Source organism: Elephas maximus, chromosome 7 (assembly GCF_024166365.1).
Source record: "Elephas maximus indicus isolate mEleMax1 chromosome 7, mEleMax1 primary haplotype, whole genome shotgun sequence".
Taxonomy (NCBI): Eukaryota; Metazoa; Chordata; class Mammalia; order Proboscidea; family Elephantidae; genus Elephas; species Elephas maximus.
In genome coordinates, this window is record NC_064825.1 from 66,581,475 (window position 1) to 66,608,074 (window position 26,600).

The 26,600-nt window shown below is 44.2% G+C and overlaps 1 protein-coding gene across 1 annotated transcript in view; it reads right to left on the reverse strand.

The window, feature by feature from the left end:
* The window catches only part of GALNT18 (polypeptide N-acetylgalactosaminyltransferase 18), a 400,900-nt gene that overhangs the window by 146,083 nt on the left and 228,217 nt on the right, over positions 1–26,600 (reverse strand). The gene's annotated exons all lie outside the window — the stretch shown is intronic.

Consider the following 26,600-nt stretch of genomic DNA (forward strand, 5'->3'; position numbering starts at 1 on the left):
GAAATTAAGACATTTCCAGATAAACACAAGTTTAGGGAATAAAACCAAACCAAAACTACAAGAAATACTAAAGGGAGTTCTTTGGTTAGAAAATCAATAACATCAGGTTTCAACCCAAGACTAGAACACTGGGCAGAGCAACCAGAAGTCAACCCAGACAGGGAAATCCAAAAAAACAAAACAAGATTATTAAAAAAAAAAAAAGCCCAAAACAGGGTAATAGCGATGTTATTATATAAAAGAAGACAACATTAAAATAATAAAGACGCACTAAGAAACGTAATCATACACCTTCCATATGGAGAGGAAGAACGGCATTACAAAGGAATAAAAGCTAGGTTTAAATTTAGAAAAATAGGGGTAAATAATAAGGTAACCACAAAGGAGACAAACTATCCTACTCAACAAAATAAAATACAAGGGAAAAACACAGACTGAACAGAAACAAAATCAACAACAACAAATATGAGGAAAGGACAATATATAAAGAAAATCTAAGCACATAAAATTAAGTGGTAAAAAGAAACTGTCAACAACACACAAAAAAAGACACCAAAATGATAGCACTGAAATCATGCCTATCCATAATTACCCTGAATGTAAATGGACTAAATGCACCAATAAAGAGACAGAGAGTGGCAGAATGGATTAAAAAACAAGATCTGTCTATATGCTGCCTACAAGAGACACACCTTAGACTTAGAGACACAAACAAATTAAAACTCAAAGGATGGAAAAAAATATATTAAGCAAATAACAATCAAAAAAGCGCAGGAGTGGCAATATTAATTTCTGACAAAATAGACTTTAAAGTTAAATCCATCAGAAAGGATAAGGAAGGACACTACATAATGATTAAAGGGACAATACACCAAGAAGATATAACTATATTAAATATTTATGCACCCAATGACAGGGCTGCAAGATACATAAAACAAACTCTATCAGCACTGAAAAGTGAGATACACAGCTCCACAATAATAGTAGGAGACTTCAACACACTGCTTGTGGTGAAGGACAGGACATCCAGATAGAAGCTCAATAAAGACATGGAAGATCTAAATGCTACAATCAACCAACTTGACCTCGTAGACATATACAGAACACTCCACCCAACAGCAGCCAAGTATACTTTCTTTTCTAGGGATAGGAAGGGATAGGAAGACTTAACATTATAAAAATGTCTATTCTACCAAAAGCAATCTATACATTTAATGCAATTCCGATCCAAACCCCAATGACATGCACATGGAACATTCTCTAGAATAGACCACATATTAGGTCATAAAGCAAGCCTTAGCAGAATCCAAAACATTGAAATATTACAAAGCATCTTCTCTGACCATAAGGCCATAAAAATGGAAATCAATAACAGGAAAAGCAGGGAAAAGAAATCAAACACTTGGAAACTGAACAATACCCTGCTCAAAAAAGACTGGATTATAGAAGACATTAAGGATAGAATAAAGAAATTCGGAGAATCCAATAAGAATGAAAACACTTCCTATCAGAACCTTTGGGACACAGCAAAAGCGGTGCTCAGAAGCCAGTTTATATCAATAAATGCACACATCCAAAAAGAAGGAAGGGCCAAAATCAAAGAACTATCCCTACAACTTGAACAAATAGAAAGAGAGCAACAAAAGAAACCCACAGGCAACAGAAGAAAACAAATAATAAAAATTAGAGCTGAACTAAATGAAATAGAAAACAGAAAAACAATTGAAAGAATTAACAAGACCAACAGCTGGTTTTTTGAAAAAATCAACAAAATTGAGAAACCACTGGCCAAACTGACAAAAGAAAAACAGGAGAGGAAGCAAATAACCTGGATAAGAAATGAGAGGGGCGATATTAAAACAGACCCAACTGAAATTAAAAGAATCATATCAGATTACTATGAAAAACTGCACTCAAGCAAATTTGAAAACCTAGAAGAAATGGATGAATACCTAGAAACACACTACCTACCTAAACTAATACAAACAGAGGTAGAACAACTAAATAGACCCATAACAAAAGAAGAGATTGAAAAGGTAATCAAAAAAATCCCAACAAAAAAAAGTTCCGCCCCTGACAGCTTCACTGCAGAGTTCTACCAAACTTTCAGAGAAGAGTTAACACCACTACTACTAACGGTATTTCAGAGCATAGAAAAGGACGGAATACTACCAAACTCATTCTATGAAGCCACCATAAACCTGATACCAAAACCAGGTAAAGACACCACAAGAAAAGAAAATTACAGACCTATATCCCTCACAAATATAGAAGCAAAAATCATCAACAAAATTCTAGCCAATAGAATTCAACAACATATCAAAAAAATAATTCACCATGACCAAGGGGGATTCATACCAGGTACGCAGGGATGGTTCAACATTAGAAAAACAATTAATGTAAAAAAAAAAAAAAAAAACTTTTAATTTTTTTACCACATGAATAAAACAACAGACAAGAATCACATGATTTTATCAATTGATGGAGAAAAGGCATTTGACAAAGTTCAACACTCATTCATGATAAAAACTCTCAGCAAAATAGGAATAGAAGGAAAACTACTCAACATAATAAACAGCATTTATACAAAGCCAACAGCCAACATCACCCTAAATGGAGAGAGCCTGAAATCATTCCCATTCAGATTGGGAACCAGACAAGGATGCCCTTTATCACCGCTCTTATTCAACATTGTGTTGGAGGTCCTAGCCAGAGCAATTAGACTAGATAAAGAAATAAAGGGCATCCAGATTGGCAAGGAAAGAAGTAAAAGTATCTCTATTTGCAGATGACATGATCTTATACACAGAAAACCCTAAGGAATCCTCCAGAAAACTACTGAAACTAATAGAAGAGTTCGGCAGAGTATCGGGATACAAGATAAACATAAAATCAGTTGGATTCCTCTACACCAACAAAAAGAACATCGAAGAGGAAATCACCAAATCAATGCCATTTACAGTAGCCCCCAAGAAGATAAAATACTTAGGAATAAATCTTACCAGAAACGTAAAAGGCTTATACAAAGAAAACTACAGTACACTTGTGCAAGAAACCAAAAGAGAACTACGTAAGTGGTAAAACATACCTTGCTTATGGATAGGAAGACTTAACATTATAAAAATGTCTATTCTACCAAAAGCGATCTATACATTTAATGCAATTCCGATCCAAACCCCAATGACATTTTTTAATGAGATGGAGAAACAAATCACCAACTTCATTTGGAAGGGGAGGAGGCCCTGAATAAATAAGGCATTACTGAAAAAGAAGAACAAAGTGGGAGGCCTTTCTTTACCTGATTTTAGAACCTATTATACTGCCACAGTAGTCAAAACAGCCTGGTACTGGTACAACAACAGATACATGGACGAATGGAACAGAATTGAGAATCCTGATATAAATTCATCCACATATGAGCTGTTGATATTTGACAAAGGCCCCAAAACAGTTAAATGGGGAAAAGACAGTCTTTTGAACAAATGGTGCTGGCATAACTGGATATCCATCTGCAAAAAAATGAAACAACACCCATACCTCACTCCAAGTACAAAAACGAGCTCAAAATGGATCAAAGACCTAAATATAAAATCTAAAACAATAAAGATCATGGAAGAAAAAATAGGGATAACGTTAGGAGCCCTAATACATGGCATAAACAGTATACAAAACGTTATTAAGAATGCAGAAGAAAAACTAGATAACTGGGAGCTCCTAAAAATCAAACACCTATGCTCATCCAAAGACTTCACCAAAAGAGTAAAAAGACTACCTACAGACTGGGAAAAAGTTTTTAGCTATGACATTTCTGATCAGCGCCTGATCTCTAAAATCTATATGATACTGCAAAAACTCAACTACAAAAAGAAAAATAACCGAATTAAAAAATGGGCAAAAGATATGAATAGACACTTCACACTAAAGAAGACATTCAGGTAGCTAACAGATACCTGAGGAAATTTTCATGATCATTAGCCATTAGAGAAATGCAGATCAAAACTACCAATGAGATTTCATCTCACTCCAACAAGGCTACCGTTAATCCAAAAAACATAAAATAATAAATGTTGGAGGGGCTGTGGAGAGGTTGGAACATTTATACACTGCTGGTGGGAATGTAAAACGGTACAACCACTTTGGAAATTGATTTGGTGCTTCCTTGAAAAGCTAGAAATAGAACTACTATACGATCCAGCAATCCCACTCCTTGGAATATATCCTAGAGAAATAAGAGCCTTCACATAGCAGTTACATGCACACCCATGTTCATTGCAGCACTGTTTACAATAGCAAAAAGATGGAAGCAACCAAGGTGCCCATCAACAGATGAATGGATAAATAAATTATGGTATATTCACACAATGGAATACTAGGCATCGGTAAAGAACAATGAGGAATGTGTGAAACATTTCATAACATGGAAGAACCTGGAAGGCATTATGCTGAGTGAAATTCATCAGTCGCGAAAGGACAAATATTGTATAAGACCACTATTATAAGAACTTGAGAAGTAGTTTAAACTGAGAAGAAAACATTCTTTTGTGTTTACAAGAGGGGCGAGGGAGGGTGGGAGAAGGGCATTCACTAATTAGATAGATAGGAACTACTTTAGGTGAAGGGAATGACAGCACACAATACAGGGGACGTCAGCACAACTAGACTAAACCAAAAGCAAAGAAGTTTCCTGAATAAACTGAATTCTTCGAAGGCCAGCGTAGCAGGGGCAAGGGTCTGGGGACCATGGTTTCAGGGGACATTTAAGTCAATTGGCATAATAAAATCTATTAAGAAAACATTCTGTATCCCACTTTGAAGAGCAGTGTCTGGGGTCTTAAACGCTAGCAAGCAGCCATCTAAGATGCATCAATTGGTCTCAACCCACCTGGATCAAAGGAGAATGAAGAACACCAAGGGCACAAGGCGATTATGAGCCCAAGAGACAGAAAGGGCCACATGAACCAGAGACTACATCACCCTGAGACCAGAAGAACAGATGGTGCCTTGCTACAATCGATGACTGCCCTGACAGGGAACACAACAGAGAACCCTTGAGGGAGCAGTAGAGCAGTGGGATGCAGACCCCCCCAAATTCTTGTAAAAAGACCAGACTTAATGGTCTGACTGAGACTGGAAGGACCCCTGTGGTCATGGCCCCTAGACCTTCTGTTGGCCCAGGACAGGAGCCATTCCCAAAGCCATTGCCAAAGCTTCAGACATGGATTGGACGGGACAATGGGTTGGAGAGGGATGCTGGTGAGGAGTGAGCTTCTTGGATCAGGTGGACACTTGAGACTATGTTGGCATCTCCTGCCTGGAGGGGAGATGAGAGGGTGGAGGGGGTTAGAAGCTGGTGAAATGGACATGAAAAGAGAGAGTGGAGGGAGAGAGCGGGCTGTCTCATTAGGGGGAGAGTAATTGGGAGTGTGTAGCAAGGCATATATGGGTTTTGGTGTGAGAGACTGATTTGATTTGTAAACTTTTACTTAAAGCACAAAAAAAAAATTAAAAAAAAAAAAGATCTGTAGGGCATGTCCAGACAAACAGAGCAGGCAACCTGGCTGGAAGGCAGGACAGGTCCCCAGGCTTTCCTCCCAGGCCCTCTCAGTGTTGGTCAAAAAGCCAAGCAGGGCTAAGCCTAGGGATGCCAGGTCTCCATCATGAAGCTGAGTGGGGATGGAGCCAGGGCAACGGGCAGTGCTGGCAAAGCCTCTTCCTTCCACGTATCCAGTTCTGGTGGGAGTGGAAGAGGCTTGGATTGAGGAGGCTGTTAACTCCAAGCTTGGGTCCTGGGGGGGCACTGCCTCGCTCATGGGCACAGAGGTGTCCAGTAAAGCTCACCAAATGCCTGAGTCTGGTTAGACCTTTACTGAATCCCATATGTAGATCAGAACAATCAACTGCTGGAAATTTAGATTTCATTTTTTTTTTTAATTAACTTTTATTAAGCTTCAAGTGAACATTTACAAATCCAATCAGTCTGTCACATGTAAGTTTACATACATCTTACTCCCTTCTCCCACTTGCTCTCCCCCTATTGAGTCAGCCCTTACAGTCTCTCGTTTCGTGACAATTTTGCCAGCTTCCCTCTCTCTCTATCTTCCCATCCCCCCTCCAGACAAGAGTTGCCAACACACTCTCAAGTGTCCACCTGATTTAATTAGCTCATTTTTTTTTTTTTTTTTGATTTAGGGCCTAAGACTAAAGAGATGTTCCTGCCAGCATCCCAACATGGACTGCTAACCATCCTAGGCCCTGTGGGCTTCCTTGCCCACCCTGCATAAGCTGTCCTTTTCCTTTAAAGGTATCAGGAAAAGAGACCGAGGTCCTTGAGATGCTATCAGAATGCCAGGCACAGACTGCAAGGACAGGCACATTAACCACTGGCCTGGAGGAGAGCCCAGGATAGGCAGGATGGATAACCTTGCCCAGGAGCTGCCCTCCAAAGTCTGCAAGCTTTGCAGCTAGCTGACTGCCACCATATTTTTTTGCCGGGCCTTTCAGATTTATTGATTTTTTTCCAGACCCCTCTATTTCAGGAACATACATCATCATATCCCTCTAGTGAGATTTACTTCAGAAAGCCCAAGAAATATTACTTCCCTGATAGATATGCCCCCAAATTTTGAAAATATTGCTCTTCCTCACTTCACACCCGCTTTGTGTTCCTTCCACTCATATGTTCACCTGGCAGAGATTTGCTAAACACTCAGGAGTGGTGGCTTGTGCAAAGTGCCGGCGATGAGGCCGACCTCAAGAAGCCCACAATTTAGTGGATGGAAAGAATTAAATGGATAATTTCAGTACTTTGAAATGTGTCCTGGAAGTCACAAGGTGCTGCGAAAATGAAGCCAAGGACGGGACAACCTCTGCAGGGGGTTCAGGGAAAGTTTTTCAGAAAGATGACAGTTGAGTTTGTCTCAAATGGATGGAAGAGGGCACTATGTCAGGAAGATAGAGGTGGTAGGAAAAGGCATCCCAGGGACGAACACACAGCATGCATGAAGGTCAGGAGGCATGAGTGTGCATGACATGTTTGAGAAATGGCAAGTAGTAGTGGCTGAATGTGGGTTATGGCTGAGAGTGTACCAGGGGATTAAAGCAGGAAGTGGAGAATGGATAAGTGAATGGTGGACACACTGTGAAGGGCTTGAAGGCTGGGCTGGAAAATATTAAGAGGCAATAAGGTAGCTTATTTGGAGTTCTGCCAGCTAAAGGTCTCTGGGAGGTGAGCTGAAATTTCAAGAAGGACCCTTCATCTGTTTGCTACCTAAAAAATCTACTACAGCAGCAAAAGCAACTGTTTAAAAAACTCAGTGAGGTAAGGTTTTGGTCTTTGCTTTTTTTTCCTTTTTCTTTTTAAACAAGACAAGTCATGGGTTCCTCACTCATCTCCAAGTCCCAGTCAGGCCTGTGAACCAGACTAAAATTATTTGCCGTTGAGTTGATTCCCACTCACGGTGGCCCCATGCGTTACAAGCAGAACTGCTCCGCAAGCCTTTCTTGGCTATAATCTTTATGGAGTCCCTGAGTGGCGCAAATGGTTTGCACTCAGCTGGTAACTGAAAGATTGGTGGTTGAAACCCACCCAGCGGGCACTATGAAAGAAAAGGCCTGGCAATCTACATAAAGGTTGTGGCCAAGAAAAGTCTATGGAGAAGTTTTGCTCTGTAACACATGGGGTTGCCATGAATCAGAATTGACCTGATGGCACAACACTAACACAATCTTTATAGAAGCAGATCACCAATCCTTTCTTCCATGGCACCATTGGGTAGGCTCAAACCACCAACCTTTGGTAAGTAGTTGAACATAAACTGTGCCACCCAGGGAAATATAATCAGTCCTATACTGGGCCTCTAAGAAGGTCCCAAACCATGGCTTAAGCCAGCATCCAGGACCTGGGTAGATGTTATTAGAGATGGCACAGAGAATTGGGGCCTGGTCCTCAGCCAGGATTTTTGCAACCCTTCCTGACCACATCCTGACTTTGCCTGGCAGCATAGGTGCCCCCAGAACATCCCAAGTTAAAGCAGCCAGGCCTGATGCTCCCATCATGGAAACAACTCATGGGTCACCCATGAGTAAGGCTCCCAAGCGAGATCTTACTTGGTACCCAGTCTTCTGAAGAGAACTCAGCACACAGAATCAGCCCTGTAGTACCAACCTGCATTGATGTTCAGCTTCAGAACCTGGGCTTCTTGCCACCTTTCTGAAATCATTCATTCATTTCTTTAGCAAAAATATGGAGGGCACAATAGCAGACACCCACCCTTGGATAAGTTTCAGCCTTTGCCAACTTGGGCCTGGCAAGGTCGCCAAAGTCAGAACTTTGGGTATGGGTAGTATCTTGATCATCTAGTGCTGCTATAACAGAAATACCACAAGTGGATGGCTTTAACAAAGAGAAATTTATTTCCTCACAGTCTAGTAGGCTAGAAGTCCAAATTCAGGGCATCAGCTCCAGGGGAAGGCTTTCTCTCTCTGTCAGCTCTGGAAGAAAGTCCTTGTCATCAATCTTTCCCTAGACTAGGAGCTTCTCTGTGCAGGAACCAAAGCATGTGCTCTGCTCGCAGTGCTGCTTCCTTGGTGGTATGGGGGCCCCGCTCTCTGCTCGCTTCCTTTTCATCCCTTGAGAGATAAAATGTGGTGCAGGCCACACACCAGAGAAACTCCCTTTTCATTGGATCAGGAATGTGACCTGGGTAAGGGTGTTATAATTCCACCCTAACCCTCTTTAACATAAAATTACAATCACAAAATGGAGGACAACCACACAATACTGGGAATAATGGCCTAGACATGAAGGGGGACAGGCTCTGGAACACTGGGACAATGTGAAGGGGAAGCTAGGCCTTGTGCAGGCAAAGCACATTGACCATAAACATGAAGAAAATGTCAGACCAACTAAAGGGACTACCTAGCACTACTGGGTATGATGACAGCAGCTATTGGTTACTGCTGTGCGGGACAGAGCTGGAGGGAGAGAGGCCACTTCCCTGGGGCATGGTTTAGCCTTAGTCAGTCATGACCACTTCCCTCTCTTGTCAGCCTACATGGGATTGATCCACCCCACCTAGAAAGAAAGGCAAGTCTTTAAAGCCTGGACAGAAACTGAAGAATTCAGTGGTACTTTCATTGATTTTTCCCAGTGACTCTGAAGAGCAGAGAACTGGGAGGACATCAGCTAGGTCTGTTGATGTTCAAAAGCAGTGTTTGATTTTCTTGATTCAGGCCTAGGATCCACAAAAGCTGGACTAAGAGGGGCAATATTCCATGAGGCAAGGGAGGTGGAGTTTACTTAGAGACAAACGACGCCATCAATGTGGGGAGAGGGGAGGAGGTGAGAAAAGTTCATGAAACTGGTTACTATGGAGAGCTGCAGGGATGATGGAGAAAGAATTCCAGTGTAGGAGGTTCTGATGAGTCAGATGAGGAAACTATTGAGATGGAAGCTGCAAATAAAATTTGTCTCCTCAGAAGTCTACCTAGCAACATAGATGGCACAGGTGATGAGCAAAGAGAACTCGAGACTGAAAGTCGGGCATGGGTATGATCTCTTGGGCATGGCAAAGATTGGCATGAAGGACTTCAGCCTGGGGAGGAGTGCTTTTGGTGAGGGGAGGAATTAACCCCTGCTTGGCACCAACTAATCCCAGGGTGGATGTGGTGAGGCCCAAAGGGGAGGAGGCCAGAGGTTAGAGCTATTGGATCAGATCTCTGATCTGCCATTGCTCTCTGGCCAAACGGAGCAAGAGGGAGGCTGAGTTTCTGAACCAGAATGCGGGATTGAGAGGGAAGTGAATAGTGACAGCCTTGGCTACCCAAAGGGAAGGCTTTCATTCCATTCAAAGCAGAGCGTTTGACAACATGCTGAGCTAACAATTCCGTCTTACACCTTGGAGATCTCTGAGAGTCCGATGAGATCTAGGGATCTTTTCCCTGGTGGGGAGAAACGTGCATGGGCATGCACACACATATGTATACATACATACACACACACACTTTTGCTTATATCTTGGTGTTTGGGAAGTCCCCAAAGATCATCTATGATTCTTCCAGGACTCTACAGGCTGATTCAAACCCTTTTCTATTCTGGGCTTATCAACGCCTATCAACCAGGAAGAATAACCAGTGATGGAGTGTTGAGAACCTTGGGGAAAATGCCCATATCTTCTCATGATGCCTGTTTGAGAAAGCGGTGAAGGCCAGGTATGCACAAAGCAAGGATTTTAGCAGACAGATTTCAAAGAGTGGATGGGAAAAGAGCTACAATTCATGGATCACAGGCTTTGGAAGGGGGCTCTCAGTACCGTCATTCTGCTGTATAACCAGAGAAGATCCAAAACAAGGAGCAAACTAGAGGAAACAGAAAAGTCAGAGCCTGGGGAACTCTGAAGGGGGCTCATACTTTTAAAAGGCCATGTACCGAAAACAGAAAGGAGATTCAGAATTGCAAATAATTCTAAGCAGTTGATTGGAATCTGCAAGAACAGAGTCAAGATGATGAGTGAGAAGAGGCCTCTGATTGTACAAGGTGCCGGAGAGAAAGCACAGCGCCTCAGCTTCCATTCTGCAGCTCGCGTCTGTGCCCAGGAGAATAATGCTCTATTTGAAGGGAAGAGAAAGGAAATTAACATTTATTAAATAACTGCTATGTTCCCACACTAAAGTGCTCCACGTATTATTGGCATTATTTAATCTTCAAAACAACCCTGAGAGGAGCTATTGGTATTTGCATTTATAGATGAGAAAACTGAGGTATTAAGCAGTGTGTCCAAGACTACATACTTAATAAGTAGCAGAGGCCAGTTTCAAACCTGAGTATGTCTTTCTAAAGTGTGCTCCTTCTCGGCCACACTGTCCTCTCTCTCTAAGGCTCAGAGGCCGTAGGATGGGCCCATGACCTGGGCATTACTGCCTGCACTAGCTCTGCCCTCGTTCGCCATAGACTCTCCCTAGAAACATTGACTGTGGGCCAGTAAGCAACTTCTAAGCACTTTCCACAAACTATCTATCACTCCTCACAGCAAGCTTGTAGGGAAGATACTTTAACTGACCCTATTTTAAGGATGAGGAAACCAAAGTGCAGGGACATCAGGACCAGCCAACAGCTTATAAATGGCAGAACCAGGATTTGAACCCAGGCAGTCGAGCTTCAGGTACCTGGGTGGCACAAACAGCTAAGCACTTGGCTAGTAGTCAAAAGTTTGGTGGTTCAAATCCTCCCAGAGGTGCCTTGGAAGACAGACCTGGCGATCTGCTCCTGAAAGATCACAGCCTTGAAATCCCCACGGAACAGTTCTATTCCGCACACATGGGGTTGCATGAGTTGAAACTGACTCCACAGGAACTGACAACAACAAGTCAAGCTTCAGCCCCGGTCATTTAACTGCTCTGCTAAAAACGAACATGAAGAAAGCCTCCGACATCTTCCGGGAAACTCCAGGCTCCCGCCCAGATGACCACAGCTCAGGGCATTGAGAGACTCTGGAGGTTATTACATCAGTGAACTGCTATGAAGAAGAAAGGGACTGGAAAACCAGCGGGACACATGGGGTTTCAATCCCAGGAAAGGGACAAAATTATTCACACTACTGACAAGGGAATTTAACATCGAGACAGGCAAGATTTATTTATTCTTCTTTTTTAATTTTTATTGTGCTTTAAGTGAAAATTTACAAATCAAGTCAGTCTCTCACACAAAAACTTATATACACCTTGCTAAACCAAAACCAAACCCACTGCCGTCGAGTCAATTCCAACTCATATCCAACTCATAGCGACTCTGTAGGAGAGAGTAGAACAGCCCTGTAGAGTTTCCAAAGAGCACCTGGCAGATTCGAACTGCCGACCTCTTGGTTAACAGCCGTAGCACTTAACCACTACGCCACCAGGGTTTCCTACACCTTGCTACATACTCGCAATTGCTCTCCCCATAATGAGACAGCCTGCTCCCTCCCTCCACTCTCTCTTTTCGTGTCCATTTCACCAGCTTCTAACCCCCGTACCCTCTCATCTCCCCTCCAGGCAGAAGATGCCAACATAGTCTCAAGAGTCCACCTGATCCAAGAAGCTCACTCCTCACCAGCATCCCTCTCCAACCCATTGTCCAGTCCAATCCCTGTCTGAAGAGTTGGCTCTGGGAATGGTTCCTGTCCTGGGCCAACAGAAGGTCTAGGGGCCATGACCACCGGGGTCCTTCTAGTCTCAGTCTGACCATTAAGTCTGGTCTTTTTATGAGAATTTGGGGTCTGCATCCCACTGCTCTCCTGCTCCCTCAGTGGTTCTCTGTTGTGTTCCCTGTCAGGGCAGTCATTGGTTGTAGCGGGGCACCATCTAGCTCTTCTGGTCTCAGGATGGTATAGTTTCTGGTTTATGTGGCCCCTTCTGTCTCTTGGGCTTGTAATTACCTTGTGTCCTTGGCATTCTTCATTCTGTTTTGATCCAGGTGTGTTGAGACCAACTGATACATCTTAGATGGCCGCTTGCTAGCGTTTAAGACCCGAGGTGCCACTCTCCAAAGTGGGAAGGATTTATTTTTTAAGATGGGAAGAAAGAATGTCCTGGGTACATGAAACCAATATGTGCAAATATTTCAAAAATGGAAGGAGTATAGTGTTTCAGAGGGGCTCAAGGAAGCCCATGCAGCCAGGGCAGAGGGCACCAGGGTGGAAGGGAGTGGAATGGAGCTTGAAAGTGATGGAAGGGTAGACCCTAAAGGCCATATAAGTCACTTAAAGAGTTTTGTCTTTATCCAAAGATCAAGGAGCAAAATTTGAAAAGGATGGGTTTGAGTACCTACATCAAAAAATGGTGATTCTTAGGACCCGGCACAGTTTTATTAGAGTAAGTTGGTAGAGGGGTCACGTTTCTTTCCTTAACAGGCTTACTAGTGCTGCCTGGTAAGGGAAACATATAAATAATATTAATATTAATAATCATAATATGTTATAACACTAATAGTAACAAACAGTAATAAGGCCAAGCTTTGAAAGGCAGTGTGTTATAAGGGTTACATGGACAGATTTTTGGAGCTACACAAACAGGGTTTGAATCCCATCTCCCTACTGACTGGCTGTGCAAGCTTGAGCAATTTGCTCTACCTCGCTGGGCATGTGTTCTAAGTTATAAAATGGCAATAATAGTAGAGGCTATCTCCGGAACAAAGCAAGGATTTAGGCTGCTATATGACTTCAGATGTGACCCGTTCTGGGCTACAGGCTCAGGCCTCAGTCCCAGCTGGTAGAATGTTGGTGGAGGCTGACATCCCAGGCATGACACACATCTAGGAATAAGAATACTGGAGCCCCTCTATTAGGGAATAGGGTCATTTTGACCATGCATTTCACTTCTACACGTTTAAGATGACCATTTTAAGCAGTAAACAAGAGAGGGCCCAGATTGCTTTACATACCACAGAAAACGCACAGATGCATCATTTAGCAAACACTTACTGAGAACCTACTATGTGCCAGGCACTGTTCTCAGCACTGAAGAGACAGAGGGGAGTCAACACAGCCCCTGATCTCAAGGATCCCCCAGCTCAATGGGGAAGGAGAGACAAATACGACAACAGACAAATAGGATCCATCCTAAATGGTGAGTGCTACAAGGTTCAGTGGAATAATTCTCACCTTCCATGTGGGAGACCCGGGCTTGATTCTGGGCCAATGCACCTCATGTGTAGCCACCACTCATTTGTCACTGGAGGCTAAGATGGACTAGAAAGAAAAGCTTGGCAATATATTTTTGAAAATCAGCCAGTGAAAGCTCTGTGGATCATAACAGTCTGATCTGCAATTGATCATGAGGAAGGTGTAGGACTGGGTGGTATTTTGCTCCACGGTGCATGGGGTCACCATGACTTGGAGGCTGACTCCATGGCAGCTAGCAACAACAAGAGTAGAAGCAAGTACAGATAACTAAGGAAACTCCCAACAACTAACTCTTTTTTTTTTTTTTTTAATTGTAGTTTAGATGAAGGTTTACAGAACAAACTAGTTTCTCATCAAACAGTGCACATGTTGTTCTATGACATTGGTTAACAACCCCACGACATGTCTGTACTCTCACTTCTCAACCCTGGGCTCCCTATTACCAGCTTTCCTGTTTCCTCCTGCCTTCCAGTCCCTGCCCCAGGGCTGCTGTGCCCCTTTAGTCTTGTGTTGTTCCATGGGCCTGTTCAATCTTTGGCTGAAGGGTGAAACTCATTACTGAGCTAAAATGATGTCCGGGGGCCATACTCTCAGGGTTACTCTAGCCTCTGTCAGGCCAGCAAGTCTGGTCTTTCTTTTTGAGTTAGAACTTTGTTCTACATTTTTCTTCAGCTCTGACCGGGACCCTCTATTGCGATCCCTATCAGAGCAGTCAGTGTTGGTAGCCAGGCATCATCTAGTTTTACTGGACTCAGTCTGGCGGAGGCTGTGGTAGATGTGGTCCATTAGTCCTTTGGACTAATCTTTCCCTTGTATCTTTAGTTTTTTTCATTCCCCCTTGTTTCCAAAGAGGTGAGACCAGTAGAGTATCCAAGATGGCTGCTCACAGGCTTTTAAGACCCCAGACACTACTCACCAAAGTACAACGTAGAACATTTTCTTTATAAACTGTGTTATGACAACTGAGCTAGATGTTCCTCAAAACCATGGTCCCCACACCCCTCAGCCCAGCAATTTGGTCCCTCAGGGAGTTTGGATGACCAACAACTAATTCTTCTTGAGGGTAAAGGAGGGCTTAAAGAAGAGTTGGCATTTCAGCTGGCCCTTAAGGGATGAAGAAAAGTTTGCCATGTGGGCAGGGTGAGAACATCCTTTTAGTTAGAGGAACAGCATCTATCAAAGCAAAGAGGTGTTAAAGGCACTTGCATATTGAGGGAATTGAAAGTAATCACAGGTGGCTGTCATGGAATTCTCCACATCGAGGAGCATTAGGCTGTGAGATTGGAAAGCAAATAGTAAGGCAAGAGAAGATCACACGATCATGGTTTATTTTATATCACCTTGGAAACGCTACCCTTCAGCATGTTTATAGAACGTAGATTGCCTTTAAATGATTCAACCCGGTGGAATTGGATTTCTTTCCCCCTTGTCTATGAAATGTAAGCAACACATCCAATATTCTCAGGAAAATAACTATTGTCATTGGGGGTGTAGACATGTTTTAATCCACGATGACAGTTTGTCTTGAATCATAAACTGTTCGTATCTTATTGAACCAGGCTTTGTGGTGGGCGGCTTCCTCTGATCCGGCACCGTGCTGAGCAGCAATGGAAAGCAAAACAGTGAGCTCATTTTGTCAGGGTTCCTATAGGCCTCGGCTCAGAGTGTGGAGTTCTATGAGATGGGGAACGTCGCCCCAGCACTTGCCTTGAAGGATTTCACATAGCAGAGCTTTCTGTCCTCAAACTTCATTAACTCAGGGCCCAAGTCCTCCTCTTAATGGATAGTGCCGTCACCCCAAAAACTCTTTGGGGAACTGTAAATCCCAGTCCTTTTCCGAACATGAAGTGTGACATCCTAACACACCTGCCTTGCAGTCACAGCAGGCACAGCGGCTGCAGGAGGGAAACAAAGACATGAGGCCTCTGGAGGTGCCATCGGCGTCTGACAAGATTCCTCAGGTGACCCTGTGGGCCCTGGGGATGGTGTGATGTCTATTTTTCTTTGCAGTAGCACAGCTCTGGGAGGTGGGTGCCTCTCTCTTTCCTGCTCCAGGCATTTCCCTGAGGAAAGTGAGCCTCAGATCTGGGAGAGAAAGGTGGCCATTTAGAAAGAATCATGTTCCCCTTAGGGCAGAAGGGCTGAGGATGCACTGAAAGTGGCATGAAGCAGGTGATAGGACATAGAGCAAGAAACAAGAGCCTGGACAAGGAAGGGGTTAGCTGAAAGCCAAGTAGGATCCGTAACCAGAGCCTCCCACAGGAAGGGCCTTCCGCATCCAGCTCACCAATATTCATCACTGTGTGAATCCTCCACACCATATTTCTGATATGGGCTCCCTGCTTTCCTTGATTATCTCCCATCATCGGGAACTCACTACCTTACAAAGCTGCTATTGTAAAAATGGCATGGTGGAGGCATCTGACCTCCTCTAACTTCACAAGGGGGAAGGAGAATCAAGATCAGTGTCAACAGCCCAAGGCTGATTCCTATGAGGTGGAGGTCAGACACGTCTCCATCCTCCAACCTTTTTACCAATTCTGACATCAACTGACCCTCCCATGGCATTCTCTACTTCTCTGCTGGGTTCCATAACTCATTGCAATGGCCACACAGGACTCACAGTCCATAGGGGTTTATTAGGGAAGCAACAGATTACAGTTCAGTTTCAGGAACACTCGGGGTACAGTTTTTTGATCAGGACAGCTTCTTCTCAGTCATGCCCACAGGCATGTCTGTCTCTGGCCCACGGCCCATCAGCCTGGCCTCTGCCCTGCTCAGACAAGTGTTCTTTTAGCTCTGCCGATAAGTGCCCAGAGGCACCCCACTCCGCCAGTAAGCCTCGGCAGGAAGGTGCTCAGCTTTAGCTGGGTGGGTTGGCAAACCCAGCTCCACCAAGTGCCTGGAGGCATGCTACTCCTACTGAATAGCTCCAGCCAAGATGAATTTCTTCCTCAAGTGGAGAAGAAATCTACCTTGTAGTCACTTCTACCCACTGGTCCCAAGTTTTGCCCTGGGGAGTTCTACTACAAGCCGGCCCTTCTGATTCGTGAAGCTGCTTTGAGTGTCCTGAGTCTTCCCTTCTGGAAGCTGAATACTCCCAGGTTTTTTAACTACCATCATGTGTCACTCTGTCCCAGAGGTCAGGCCTCATTTTCCTCCCTCCAGAATGTCTCCTTCAGGAAGTCCCCACTTTGAGTCTTGATCCAGGAGTATGCCTCCTCCTCCCCTGCTCTTCTGCCATGGATTTGATGCAAGCTAGCATCCAGCACCCGAGGCAGATAGCTCACCCAGTAGCAAGTAGCAGCATCTCACTCTGAGCAATGCCTGTAGCCATTTCTTAGCTATGCAGTGGACTCTTCTGGTTGCTATGCCAACTTTTACCCTGGATGGGGTGAGAGAGTGCTAATGGTACGTGCCTGTGAACATGATACTCAAAGATGCTGCAGAAAAGGAAAAACTGCTCAGTGTCTTTCAGTCCAGGTGCTATGGATGGTGGAGAGAGAACCCAGCCCTGCTGCCAAAAGCTGTACCTACTGTCTACCAGGAGGGCTGTGGACTTCTGTCCCTGGTTCCTGGCCCCTGATCGTGAGGAGTAGTGTGCAGTGGGCAGGATCCAGGAAATAACACTCAGAAATACTTCCCCAGGAGGCCTGGCTATTCAGAGGAAATTATCCCAGAGACTCAAGGAAAATGATTAGCTGACAAGGTACTGACAAGGTACCACTTGCCTGGCAGCAGGAGAAGAATGTTCCCACTTCTCATGGACTCCCCAGGAGATGGGCTTTTTCTTTTGGAAAAGAGTGAGTGTCAAGAGGAGTGCATGTGTGCACAACATGGAGCCAATTATTTCTGCTCCAGGAAATGGGGATGGCATTGATCACTGGATTCCCCAGGGGAACCCTGAATTTCAGTGCCCATGCCTCCTCCCACACCATCCATCAACAGATGGGCGAGACAAATGGAAATGTTAACTGGATTCAGATTCAGCTACTTTTATTCTTGGCCCTTCCCAGGGGAAAACCCATGAAATACCGGAAGACAAGAAGCACAGAAGCAGAACCTAAAATGCTCAAGGCTGGCATAAGCCCTGGCCACTGAAGATACCTAGGGGAGTGGGCCAAAATCACATATTTAAGGCATAAGGAGAGTCAAGGAGAGAGAAAATGTTTCCTGAAAGTGAAAACGGAAAGTCAAGATTAGTGAAGCAATGATGGATAAGAGTTCTATCTGGTGAGAGAGATACGTGACTTCTTCCTAAGTGGATATGTGTCTCTCATTCTATGGCTTGGGATGGTACATGTCTATCTTTCTTAGTGCAGGCAGCCTTACTGATGCACTAGTCCTAACCTAGTTTTTTGCTTCTTCCATATGATGCTCTACAATGAACAAGGAATCAACAGTCCTATTGGGCCAGAAGCCTAGTATCTCCTCCTATGGAAATTTCTATAAAAGAGATTTGAAAGTCCCAATGAGTCACACATAGGCAAATATTTATCTACTGCATGGGTCGCTATGAGTCGGAATCAACTCGACGGCACCGGGTTTGGGTTTTTTTGTTTGGTATGTTTCCCTATTGTGTTTTCTCTTGTTGTGAATAACTATATAACTTATGTTGCTATCTAAGAAAAAATTTACATCTATTAGAGAAATGAAAAGGTCATTGAATTTTAAAATAATAACCACTAATTATTTAGTACCTACTGTGGGTCAAGTCTGTAGGCTGGATTAACAGCTACCATGGTTGTGTAGAAACTCTCCCTTCATTAAGTAAGGGGATGGTTATGATATGATCTTTGCAGTTCTTACAAGGTAAGAGCCTATAATAATGATGGGGTTCAGTGATTTATTGTATCTTTTTCAATTTTCCATGCTGGTACCTGGTTGGAAACCCTGGTGGTGTAGTGGTTAAGTGCTATGGCTGCTAACCTAAGGGTCGGCAGTTTGAATCTGCCAGGTGCTCCTTGGAAACTCTATGGGACAGCTCTACTCTGTCCTATAGGGTCACTATAAGTCAGAATCGACTTGACGGCACTGGGTTTTTGGGTACCTGGTGAAAACTACCAAAATTGAAGGTGAAGGTTGAAATAGCCTGTCTCTAGTGCTAATTTTGTACACCAAGCACACTAAACCAAACCAAATCTGTTGCTATCAAGTCAGTTCTGACTCATAGTGATTCCTTATGTTTTAGGGCAGAACTGTGCATGGGTTTTCAATGGCTGTGAGCTTTCAGAAGCAGATCACCAGGCCTTTCTTTCAAGGTACCTCTGGGTGGGTTCAAACTCCCAACCATTGGGTTAGTAGTCAAGTGCTTAACCATTCGTGTCACTCAAGGACTCCTACCAAATACTCTAAGAGCTGATAAACACCACAAAACACTGATATTTCCAGCCCCCATTTCTACTTCCAAAGTCACTTACAGAAATCGTCCAAAATCTTCATGCTATTTCAGCATGTTAAAAGGGTGTGGGGGGGGGGTGGAGTTCAGTTGTGTACAATAAAGTACACAAAGACTACAGTACAATAAAGGCAAAATTGGGCACAATGGGTCCAGAAGGTTACAGTGTCATGAAAGTTGGGGCTGGGTACCAAAATAATCTTAGAGCATGGCCAAAGCCTTATCCTGGGATAATAGCCATCAAAACAAATATGAAAATCAGAATTCATGGAGGATGCTGAGATAAAAGTCAGCAGAACAGAAAGCACATGGGAGTTCTCAAAGTCAAACAGGGTCCAGGGTCATCTCTTTGGCCAGGGGGTATTTGCTTCTTTGCCTTGTGGAAAGTCCAGGACTTTGTCTCCATAGGTATAGGTCTTCCAGTCCTTCCTGGGGGCCAGGGTGAACTCAAGAGGAGTGTTATCTGTGGTGGGTTTGTGCCGAGGCAAGAGTCCTAAGGTCAGGTTGGATCAGGAGGGGGTCTTACCTAGGGCAGCCTCCAACAGCATACCTGGAAGAAGAATCCTAATCAGAGTCAAGAGGGGAAGCAAACTCAGTTTGAAGGTGCTGAGCCTACATGGATGTGAGCGGGCTGATCCCCAATCCTTGGGTCTGGGCACAAGCGAGGACTCTACGTGTGTAATGGGCTGAGGCTAGGTGCTCCCCGCCAGGCTGTCAGGGGAGGGTGCTGGCTGTGGATTGCAGGGGATGGCCTGGCAGTTTTCAGGGCTGAAGGTGAGCCAGCACTCATCCACCCTTTGTAGTCGGGTGGCTTCCTGACAGACCAAGCAAAGGGCTGATGCAGAAGAGCTGAAACCATCTTCCACTCAGATTCGCAAATTGTCCCTTGAGGAAACAGACCAGGCAGCTTCTGCAATAAAGAGGCAATTAGGGAAGCTGCTGTCCCCTGAGACAGCTGCCACTGCTGAGACATAACCTGTGCCCCTCCAGCACACACATCTCTGCTCGGTGGATCCAGAGATAAATAGGGAAGGCCACTGGGCTCCAGCTCCATTTATTATTAGTCAGAAATAGCACTGCAGAGTTTTCTCAAAGTCAGCTGCATGATCTAGCCAGCCAATGCTACAAGACGATTTATGGGACAGAAGAGGAGACATTGCTGGTGACCACTATTATCCCAGACACAGTCAGAGAACATTGCAGGACAACAGAAGCTCATAACTTTACTTGGCCACTGAACTTAATAAACCTAAGAGGAGGGCTAGAACAGAAAAAGGAACATGTCCAGACAAAGATTTACAAGGCTAAAAGAATAGTAATCCCATCCTCCTGGGAAATGAGCAGGAGAAGAGGGAGGAGGAGGCCAGGCAAGAACTACTAATTGCCTGTTAGATGCAATGAGTGGGAGCCCCATCCTCAGCCATTCGCTCCTTGAACAAGTATGTCCTGAGTGCTTTAGGGGAGACGTTGTGTTTAAGGCATGACCCTGTCCCTAAGGAGTTTACAATCCAGCTGACCAGAAAAAATGTACAAAAAGGATGCAGAAAATTGTACAAAGAACTAAAAAGTGTGTGTCCACTATGTGGCTTAGAGGAATATTCTCATCGAACAAACCACAGAGCACCCAAGACCTATGCAGAGAAAGCTCTGGCAGGAGGTGCTCCAGATGGGAGGAGGCATACATACACTAAGTGGGGTTCTTTCCTCCTGAGATCCACCATTTCTTAGGGGCTTGCCATTGTAATTCCCAGCTTCTCAGTTAAACAAGCATTTCTTGTATAAATGAAAAGAGGTCATCCTCTCACAATCTGGGTGGGTGGCTGGGAAGGCACCCTTCTTCATCCTAGGCACGAGGGAGGTGTTTATTCCCCCAGCTTCTTCCGGCAGAGTCCCTTCTGGCACTAGAAGGTCGGATCCTGCCAGGGCCCCTCAGCACAACTCCTCCCTTCCACTTCCAGTTCCCGTATATCCCTATGCCCCTCCAGCCTCCAGATGGAAGCATCCCTGCTATTACCAGCCCCATGGTCTTACACTGTCTCTTGTGGCTTCCCTATGCCCTGCTCGCACCTCTCTCAATAGTCCCATATTAAACGCTCTTTGAATTACCCAACTGGAGAGTGCCATCTATGTCCTACCAAGTCCTGGCCTGATCCAATGGTCAGGGGATTTAAGATGGTAACAAAAAACATGAAGATGGAGGAATGAGTTCAGAAGTGAACCTATGCAAGTCCTAACTCATCTTTCTATGTTCATTAAACCCAAATAAATAAGGACAGGAAATGAAATAAGAGACTATCAGCGGGATTTTTACAAATCTTAAATTAGTAATAATGGGCAGTATACAATTAATTTCCATTTACCAACCTTTGCTTGCTAAACATTCTTCAAGATTTCTCTCTCTCGCAGTTTTCAGTGACAAGCGTGAGAGTTTGTTTTGCCTTGTTGCAGAGAATCTGCACACTGAGGGGCATTTTCTCCTGCGCCTGGAGAGTTTTATGGCTGAGAGCTGATGACTCCTACCTCCTGTCTTACTCTGCTCCAGAGATGTGACAGCACTTGATGTTTCTGGTGCAAAAAGCCTGGGTGGCCCTTATGTAACCCATGCTACTTGCCATCACTTAGATGATACCCCTCTCCCTCCCTGCAAAACAGTTTCTGTGAATAGATTCCAACTCATATAGCCACTCCATCCGTGTCAGAGTACAACTTTCACCATAGGGTTTTCTTTTTTGAAAAATATTTTATTGTGTTTTTGGTGAAAACTTACACAGGAAATTAGTTTCTCATTTAACAGTTTCTATACATATTATTCGTAGCACATAAGTGCTACGGCTACTAACCAAACGGTTGGCGGTGCAAATCCACCAGGCATTCCTTGGAAATTCAATGGGCCAGTTTTACTCTGTCCTGTAGGGTCGCTTTGAGTCGGAATCGACTCTACAGCAATGGGTTTGGTTTTGGTTTATACGTATTGTTCAGTGACTTTGGTTATATTCTTCACAATATATCAGCATTCTCGTTATTTCCATTTTGGTTGTTTTGTTTCCATTAATCTACCTTCCTTATCCCCCCTAGCCTTCTCATCTTTGGTCTAGGGTAAATGTTAACCATTTGGTTTCATCTAGATGATTATTTTGAGGAGCACAGTACTCACAGGTAATATTATTTATTTTTCCATAGGGTTTTCATTGGCAGATTTTTTGGGAAGTAGATTGTCAGGCCTTTCTTTCTAAGCACCGCTGGATGGATTCAAACTGCCAACATTTTAGTTGGTAGCTGAGTGTTTAACCATTCTGCCACCCAGGGGTTCCATCTGTATTTCCCTAGTCCTCAGCAGTATAACCAAACCAAACCAGTTGCCACTGAGTTGATTCTGGCTCATGGTGACGCCAATATATACAGGGAATTATACAGCTGGGTGGGTGCTCTCTATGACAATATGCTAAGTCCACACCACTTTTGCCCCCTAAAAGAGGGCACCTCAGTGTAGTTTGAGGGCCTGGTTATTTTTTTTGTCTCAGCTCCCAACACCTCTCCCAAAATTGTGTTGCCAAAACCTCTTCACTCTCTCCGTCTTTTGCCTTGTCTCCGTTTTCCATGTCTCAACTTCCAGTTCCCTCTTTTTCTGATTTTACCCAAGGTAATCAATCCATGTCTCAGGGTCTGCCCAGGGGGAACAGACTCTCCAGGCCAAGCTGGAGAAGGTGGCTCTGTTTCATGTGTACAGCCCCCAGCTCAATGGCCAGGTTTTCTGCAGGAAGCGCTTTCTACACTGGCCCCTTCCTGTACTGAGCAGCCCTGGAGAAGGAAGCCACAGTCTGACCAAACATCCTTCCAGAGTTGGGGGTGGTCCTTTAGGATTCTAAGGCACTCTCCCCTTTCTCTGGAGGCCATTTGATCCTAGGAGGTAATTGTAGTCAGGGATTTGATCATCCTACAGATGATTCCCTGTTCATGTTCATTCTTCTCCGATTCCCTCAGGCTCTTTAACAACATTAGACTGCAATTTCAGGTTTATATAATTTGGTGCTTAATGCATCTTACTAGCAGCCCTGAACAACTGAAGGAACTCACTGAGATGTCAGCTTCCCATCAGAGTCACTCCTTCCCAGAATCCCCCACTCAGAGTCTGTGGCTGTACCCAGGGTGCCAGCATGGGAGCAAGGGGAGTCCAGAAAGAATGACTACTCCTGATATCCAGGCCTGGGACGTCTCAAAAGCCTTGCTGTGTAAAGACCCAGGAGTTCTGCCACTCTCAAAGGTATAACCATGGAGCCAGCCAGCCAGCCAGCCAAGGTAGGCTCAGCTGGTCCTGACCTCCTCCTTCAGCCTGGCACCACCCCAGCTCAGCAGTACGTATGTATCCAAATGTCTTCTTCAGATATCCCCTCGAATGTCTCACAGGCACCTCACATTTACCACAACCAAAACTTAACTCTTGATCTTATACCCCAAACCTGTTCTTTTCCCCCTAGTCTTTCCCATCTGGGTGAACCATCATCTACCCTATCGCCCAAGCCAGAAACCTGAGATTCATCTTCAATTCTTTCCTTTCTCTTAGCCCCTACATCCAATTCATCAGCAAGACCAAATATGTCTCAAATCCATCCACTTCTTTTTCTCTATAGCCACTAGCATAGTCCGAGCCATTTCTTGCCTGAAGTCTAGCTCTCTAATGATTTCCCTTCTCCCACTTTTACCCATATCCAAACTATTCGCTACAGAGTAACCAGAGAGATCTTCCAAAAATATCAGATCACACTTCTCCCAATTTAAATCTCATCTATATCTGCCCATTCCACTTTGACTAAGTGTTCTCCAAGGTCCTACATGTTCTACATACATTGGACAAGTCATCAGGAAAATCGAACTGCTAGAAAAAGACACCATGTTTGGTAAAGAAGGCTAGAAAAAATGAGCGAGACCCTTAATGTGATGATGGATTGACACAGTAGCCACAACAGTGGACTCAAACACACCAACAATCATGAAGATGGTGCAGGACCAGGCAATGTTGGTTCTGTTACACGTAAGGTCACTACGAGCTGGAGCTGACTTGAGGGCACCTAGCAACGACAACATGACAGAGCCCCTGCCTAATTTTTCAACACTTTCTCATGTCATCATCCCCTTTACCACCCTCCAGCCACACTTGACCTTCTTGCAGTTCTGAGAACATACCAGACTCTCTCTTACTTCAGAGTCTTTACATGTGCTGCTCCCTTTGCATGGAACATTTTACCATGGCTGTTCACGTGGCTGGCTCTTTTTCAACCTTTAGTGACCAGCTCAGAGAGGCCTTCTCTGGTCATCCAGCCTGTAGTTGGTCCTCTCGCTTGATTCATTTCATATCATCTTATTTATATTTTATGGCCTTATCACAGCCAGTAATTATTTGATTTGCTTATTGTCTATTTCCCATATCAGACTGTCAGCTCCATGAGGGCAGGTAGCATGTCAATCTCACATTCCCAGCATAGAGCACAGTGGCCTGTAGGTAACAAAATAACACAAACTTAGAAGCTTAAAACAACACAAATTTATTACATCACAGTTTCTGGAAGTCATATGTCTGGGTACAGATGCCTGGGTTCTTTGCTCAGGTCTCACTGGGCTACAATCAAGCTGTCAGCTGGGACTGTAGTTCTCTTCTAGGGCTCAGGCCCTCTTCCAGGCTGCTAGTTGTTGGCAGAATTTATTACCTTGTGGTTACAGAACTGAGGTCCCCTGTTTCTTGCCAGCTGTCACTCTCACCTGCTACAGGCTACCTGCAAGTCTTTGCCACATGGCCCCATTGGCAGTTTACAACGTAGATGTCTGCTTTGTCTCAGACCACAGAGCATCTTTCTTTGCTTGGGCTCACGTGATTAGATCTGGCCCACCCAGAGAATCTTCTATCTTAAGGTCCACTGATTTGGGACCTTAGTTATATCAACAAAGTTCCTTCACAGCAGTGCCCAGATGATTGGGATTTGAATGAACAACTTGGAGAAGGTGCGTATATACCAGGGCCAGGAATTTTGGGAAGCAATATTAAATGGTACCTACCACAGTGATCAATACATACTTGCTAAATGAAAAAAGGGTCCCCTCTAGCCACTACTTGCATAAGCAGTTCCTCCAAGCCCACATGAGTCACTAAATACAAGGCAGGCAGTTAAAAAAAAAAAAAAGCTGAGTTGGAAATTAGAAAAAGAAAAGGGACATAGCTGCGGTCATAGGAAGACATATTGAATGCAGAGTTGGGAAATGCAGGTTTAAGCCCTAGCTCTGCCACAATCTTGCAATGAGACCTTCAGTAACTCCTCTGGCCCTCAGTACCTTCGTCTCTAAAATAGGCATATGATATTTTCACCATGGAATGAAGAAGATTAAATCAATTAATGAATCAATTTACTTACCAACCCACTCAAACCTCTCTCTCTCTCTGCATGTGTCTGGCATAGTGTAGGAGATCAATAATTGAGGTGGGGGTGGAATTTGTTTTTTTTCGCCATGCAGAATTCAGGAATTCAGTAAACACCAACCCCACTCTACCCCTGAACTGATATGTCAGGAATGTGGACTACATAGGTCTGCATGGCAGCAGTTGGGCGCCCAAGACAGTGGGAACTCATTCCAAAAAGATTAAACACCAATCTGAATGTTCTTTTTAGAGGAAATAAAATCATTCAGCCAATATCTCAGCCCCATGCCGGAGCAGTGCTAGTGAGGACCAGTGGCCAAACAACTTCGTTTTCTTTGATTCTCTGCATTTGTTTTCATTTCTAAGCCAAATGAAACTTGACAACACAGACAAGCTTGCAGACACACTCTGTCCACCAGGAAGGGGGACCCATGACTTAGGCAGAAACATCTTTCAGTGCCTCACAACCTTAGGGCAAACATGGGGACTCAACACTGCCAGTGGGTGGCCTGGCATTAAAATCTGCCCTGCATTGCTGGAATTTTCTGTTATACCAGTGAGTATCATTTGGTGACAAGTTAATTCCTTCCCTGCATCTGAGCAGGGAGCCCTCTCTCCACCTCCTGATCTCATCAGCAGAATCCTTCAATCAATTCTTCTCTGAAGACCCAGCTGGAGACACTCTGCCAAGGAATGCTGGGAGTCTGGCCTGCACCATTAACCCTGCTGCACATACTCTTTTTAATTTCCATTTAGCTTGGAATCCACGTAAATGGAGAGCCCTGATCTAATTTCTAATTCATTTCTGTCACCCCATCAAATTCACCAAGTGTGGTAGCGTTGAAACATTCAGGTTTGTAAACTTTCAACTTCACACTTCCTTCCCCAGATGAAAGAAACACAGGACTTAGGTTTCATTCCTGGGTCTCATTCTACTTTGAAACGCCATGGTTATTTACTTCCAGATGACAACCACCACATCAACCGCAACTACCACAAATGTTTTATTGGGCTCCTACTACGTCAGGCTCAGAGCTAAGTGTTTTCCATCTTATCTCACCCTATAAAGTCAATAAATACTAATATAATTTCCCTTTCACAGAGGAAGCAATCATGAGGGGGAGAATGGCAAGAGGGAGAA